The following is a 5,810-nucleotide window of genomic DNA, read 5'->3' as shown; positions in this document are numbered from 1 at the left end:
CCCCGGGTGTGCACCTCGGGTGGGCACCTTGGTGCGCATGCCTTGCCTGGGCTGCGCACCAGGGCGGGCTCAAGATGGCACCCGCGTTCCTTTTTTTTCACTATCTTTCAAAACGGAAATTTTAAAATCTCATTTTTTTTTGCCTTTTTCTGGAAATTAGTGAAGGCAGCGCATCAAAGGTGCGCACCTCGCTGCCCACCACGGTGCGCAACGCCGGTGGGCACCCGGGAGTGCTTCGAAGTGTGCTCCAAGGTGCTGCGTGCACGTTGTCGGAGCCCGGTTTGCCCCGGGTGCGCACCTCGCGTGCACCTTCGTCGGGGTGGGCACCTTGGCTGGGTTTGCCCCGGCTGCGCTCCGAAGCGGGGTTATTGGAGCGCCGCCTCTTTTTTTGTCGGAGCGTTTGGTGGGGTTTCTCGCATTGGCTCTTCCGAGGCCCGGTTGCCACCCTGGCGCGCACGAAGTCGGAAGTAGGGTTAATTGCCCGGGTGCGCACCTTTGCCAGGGTGGGCACCTTACCTGGGCTGCGCACCAGGGCGGGCTCAAGATGGCACGCGCGTTCCGTTTTTTTCACTATCTTTCAAAACGGAAATTTTAAAATCTCCTTTTTTTTTTGCCTTTTCTGGAAATTAGTGAAGGCAGCGCATCAAAGGTGCGCACCTCGCTGCCCACCTTGGTGTGCTCTGAGGTGCGCACCCGGGAGCGCTACGAAGTGTGCTCCAAGGTGCGGCGTGCACGTTGTCGGAGCCCGGTTTGCCCCGGGTGCGCACCTCGCCTGCACCTTGGCCGGGGTGGGCACCTTGGCTGGGTTTGCCCAGGGTGCGCTCCGAAGCGGGGTTACTGGAGCGCCCCCTCTTTTTTTGTCAGAGCGTTTGGTGGGGTTTCTCGCATTGGCTCTTCCCAGGCCCGGTTGTTGGGTGCGCTCCCACCCTGGCGCGCGCGAAGTTGGAAGTTGGGTTAATTGCCCGGGCGCGCACCTTCGCCAGGGTGGGCACCTTGGTGCGCACACCTTGGCTGGGCTGCGCACCAGGGCGGGCTCAAGATGGCACCAGCATTCCCTTTTTCTCACTATCTTTCAAAACGGAAATTTTAAAATCTCGTTTTTTTTTTGCCTTTTATGGAAATTAGTGAAGGCATCGCATCAAAGGTGCGCACCTCGCTGCCCACCTTGGTGTGCTCCGAGGTGCCCACCACGGTGCGCAACGCCGGTGCGAACCCGGGAGCGCCCCGATGTGTGCTCCAAGGTGCGGCGTGCACGAAGTCGGACCCCGGTTTGCCCCGGGTGCGCACCTCGCGTGCACCTTGGTGCGCACACCTTGGCTGGGTTGCGCGGCCTGGTGGGCACCATGGTGCGCACCAAGGAGCGCTCCGAAGTGTGCTCCAAGGTGCGGCGTGCACGAAGTCGGAGCCCGGTTTGCCCCGGGTACGCACCTCGCGTGCACCTTCGCCGGGGTGGGCACCTCGGCTGGGTTGCGCGCCCTGGTGCGCACCAAGGAGCGCTCCGAAGTGTGCTCCAAGGTGCGGCGTGCACGAAGTCGGAGCCCGGTTTGCCCCGGGTGCGCACCTTCGCCGCGGTGCGCACCATGGCGTGCACGAAGTCGGAGCCCGGTTTGCCCCGGGTGCGCACCTCGCGTGCACCTTCGGCGGGGTTGCGCGCCCTGGTGGGCACCATGGTGCGCACCAAGGAGCGCTCCGAAGTGTGCTCCAAGGTGCGGCGTGCACGAAGTCGGAGCCCGGTTTGCCCCGGGTGCGCACCTCGCGTGCACCTTCGGCGGGGTTGCGCGCCCTGGTGGGCACCATGGTGCGCACCAAGGAGCGCTCCGAAGTGTGCTCCAAGGTGCGGCGTGCACGAAGTCGGAGCCCGGTTTGCCCCGGGTGCGCACCTCGCGTGCACCTTCGCCGCGGTGGGCACCATGGCGTGCACGAAGTCGGAGCCCGGTTTGCCCCGGGTGCGCACCTCGCGTGCACCTTCGCCGGGGTGGGCACCTCGGCTGGGTTGCGCGCCCTGGTGCGCACCAAGGAGCGCTCCGAAGTGTGCTCCAAGGTGCGGCGTGCACGAAGTCGGAGCCCGGTTTGCCCCGGGTGCGCACCTCGCGTGCACCTTCGCCAGGGTGGGCACCTCGGTGCGCACACCTTCTCAATGTTTTCTTGCCTTTTCTGGAAATTGGTGAAGGCAGCGCATCAAAGGTGCGCACCTCGGTGTGCTCCGAGGTGCGAACCCGAGAGCGCTCCGAGGTGCCCACGAAGTCGAAAGTCGGGTTAATTGCATTGTTTTCCCCGGGTGCGCTCCGAGGTGCGCAACATCGGCGCGCACCAAGGAGGGCTCCGAAGTGTGCTCCAAGGTGCGCACGATGGCGTGCACCTCTGGTGCGCACGATTCGGAGCTCGGTTTGACCGGGGTGCGCACACCTTGGCTGGGTTGCGCACCTTTTGTGCGCTCCAAGGTGCGCACGAAGTCGGAGCTCGGTTTGCCCCGGGTGCGCACCTTCGCCAGGGTGCGCACCTTGATGCGCACGCCTTGGCTGGGCTGCGCACCTTGGTGGGCGCCATGGTGCGCACCTTTCGTGCGCTCCAAGGTGCGCACGAAGTCGGAGCTCGGTTTGCCCCGGGTGCGCACCTTGGTGGGCGCCATGGTGCACTCCGAGGTGCCCAAGATTGGTGCGCACCAAGGAGCGCTCCGAAGTGCGCTCCAAGGTGCGCGCGAAGTCGAAAGTTGGGTTAATTGTCCGGTTTGCCTCGGGTGCGCACCTTGCGTGCACCTTCGCCAGGGTGGGCGCCTTGGTGCGCACACCTTGGCTGGGCTGCGCACACCTTGGCACCCGCGTTTCCTTCATTTTAAATTTTTTTTTTTTACAATCTCTCAAGTGGGAAATTCTATAATCTCAACTTTTTTTGCCTTTTCAGGAAACTTTTGAATGGAGCGCATCATTGGTGCGCTCCGAAGTGTGCTCCAAAGCTCTCTCCAGCTGCGTGCACCTGCCCCGGCCGCGCACCCGGCCCCGCCCAGCTTCGCTCACCTGTCCCGGGCGTCTGGTGCGGAACCTTAGAGTAAGAAACATCACCGTGCACCTTGGCCAACGTGCGCGACTCGACCGAGCGCGCACTGGCCGAGGTGCACACCGATTTCACCTGGGTGCGCGCGCAGCACCTCGGGCGCACCGGGGTGCGCGCACAACGCCCGGGTTGCACCGTGGCCTGTGTGCTCGGGGCGCCTCGGGTGCGCGCTCGGTGTCGCCCCCGCGCGCGCGGTAGTGCGGGCAGCGCACCCCGGCCCGGCCCGGCCCCGACGAGAACGCAAACGGGCAAAAGGTTTATTCAAATAGCATTGCGACGCCCGGCGAAAAACTAAAAAAGGGTGCAACACCGGGACTTCCCGGGAGGTCACCCATCCCAGTACTACTCCGGCCCAAGCGCGCTTAACTGCGGAGTTCTGATGGGATCCGGTGCACTAACGCTGGTATGATCGCACCCGTTATGAGCTTGTCGCAGTGTGTACTTAGCAAACCGCGACCCACGTGCGAATCCACCCCGGCCACCCACCCCCGTCGAGGTGCACACCCTCCCTCGCGAAGTGCGCCCCGTTCGCCAAGTGTGAGCCCTGCCCGGGTGCGCGCACCTTGCTAGGGCGTCGGGTGTGCACCCGGCCCGGCCTACGTGCGTGCACCTGGAGGGGGCGTCGTGTGCGTGCAGTGTCCCGTCTGCAACGCGGTGCCCACACACCACCTCGGGCGCAACGACCTGCGCTCACATGTGGGCCGAGTGCACCTTGGTGCATGTTCGGGGCGCCTCGGGTGCACGCTCGATCTTGCCCCGGTGCACCAAGGCGCTCGGTTTGCCCCGGGTGCGCACTTGGTGCAAGGTGGGCACCCAAAATAGGGATCAAGCACCAAAACACAAGTTTCGGGATGCAAAATGGGACCCAAGGACCACAAATGCGTTCCAAGACCCATGATGGGTCCACGAGAACAAAAATGTGTTCCGAGACTTAATAAACAAATATTGGGTTTTAGGAGAAGAAACATGCTCTGATGCCCAAAACGAGAATCGACCCCGAAAAGGCCACAGGCCAAAAGTGGGATGCGAGACAAAAAAAAATGGGACCCGAGGACCAAAATTGGGTTCCCAGGTCGAAGACAGGGCAACCGGACAAGAAACGACCTCTAAGGCTCGAAATGAGTCCCGACGACTAAAACTTGACAAGAAGCACCCATCAGGCACCCAACTCGACACCCATGGGATGCCGACCCACCCGGGCTTCCACCTAGCACACCTTGGCACCCACCCACCCTCGCACCCAACCTCGCACCCAACTTAGCACCTTTGAACCCACATTGGCACTCACCCTGACCCTGGCACCTTGGAACCCACATTGGCACTCACCTTGACCCTGGCACCCACCTTTGCACTCACCTTGGGACCCACCCTGGCTCCCACCTCGGCACCCACCCAGACACCCACCTTGGTTCCTTGGCACCCACCTTGGATCCTTGGCACCCACCCCGACACCCACCTTGGCACGCAACTTGGCTACTTGCCACCCACCTTGGCTCCTTGACGCCCACCCCGACAACCACCCCGTGACCTACCCTGGCTAGGGTTGGTGCACACCCACCCTGGTGCCCACCTTGGCACCCACCCTATGACCCACCTTGGCACGCACCTTAGTACCCACCCCGTTACCCACCCTAGGACCCACCCCGTGACCCACCTTGGCCAGGGTGGGTGCACCCACCCTGGTGCCCACCTTGGCACCCACCCATCCTAGCACCCAGCCTGTGACCGGGCTTGGAACCCAACCTTGCACCCGCACCCGTCTTGGCCAGTGTGGGTGCGCACCCATCCTGGCACCCACGTTGTGACACACCCTTTAACCCACGCACCCTAGCACCCACGTTGGCACCCACCTTGGAACCCAACCTAGCAACTTGGCACCCACCCCGTGACCCACCTTGGCATCCACCATAGCAGTCGCCGACTTGGCACCCACCTCGGCACCCACCTTGACACTTGTGGACCCACCTTGCCACTCACCCTAGCATCGACCCATCCTAGCACCCACCCTGGCACCTTTGCACCCTAGCACTCACCCATCCTAGCACCTAACCTGTGACCCACCTTGACACTCACCCTCGCACCCACCTTGGAACCCAACCTAGCACCCACCCACCCTGACACCAACCCTAGCACCTACCCACCCTTGCACCCACCCTGTGACCCATCTTGGCACCCACCCATCCTACCACTCAACCTATCACCCACCTTCTCACCCACCTTGGCATCCACCTTAGCACCCACCCACACTGGCACCTTGGCACCCACCTCGGGCAAGGTGGGTGCACACCCACCCTGGCACCCAATTTAGAACCCACCGAGCATGTTACCCACCTTGGCACCCACATTGCAGCCCACCCTAGTACCCACCCTATGACCCACATTGGCATCCACACCCTAGCACCCAGGCACCTCGACACCCGCCTTGACACCCACCCTAGCACTGAACCTGTGACCCACCTTGGAACTCACCCTAGAACCCACCCACCCTGTGAACCACCTTGGCATCCACCTTAGCACCCACCCACCTTGGCACCCACTCTAGCACTCACCCATCCTAACACCCAACTTGTTACCCACCTTGGCACCCGCCCTCGCGTCCACCTTGAAACCCACCCTAGCACCCACCCACGCAGGAGCCCACCTTGGCACCCAACCTAACACCCACGCATCCTGGCACCCAACTTGTGACCCACCTTGGAACCCACCCTAGTACCCACCTTTGAACCCACTATATCACCAACCCACCTTGGCACCCACCC

At 62.8% G+C, this 5,810-nt stretch overlaps 1 non-coding gene across 1 annotated transcript; it reads right to left on the bottom strand.

Moving 5' to 3' along the window:
• Positions 1–3,349: 3,349 nt before the first annotated feature.
• LOC131861843 (5S ribosomal RNA) lies at positions 3,350–3,468 on the bottom strand. Its single transcript, XR_009360873.1, has one exon. It is a non-coding gene; the product is annotated as a 5S ribosomal RNA (ribosomal RNA).
• Between the last annotated feature and the right edge of the window lie 2,342 nt (positions 3,469–5,810).

Source organism: Cryptomeria japonica, unplaced genomic scaffold (genome assembly GCF_030272615.1).
Source record: "Cryptomeria japonica unplaced genomic scaffold, Sugi_1.0 HiC_scaffold_33, whole genome shotgun sequence".
NCBI classification, from domain to species: domain Eukaryota; kingdom Viridiplantae; phylum Streptophyta; class Pinopsida; order Cupressales; family Cupressaceae; genus Cryptomeria; species Cryptomeria japonica.
Note: the sequence above shows the minus strand (reverse complement) of the source record. Positions and strands in the feature narration are given on the sequence as shown.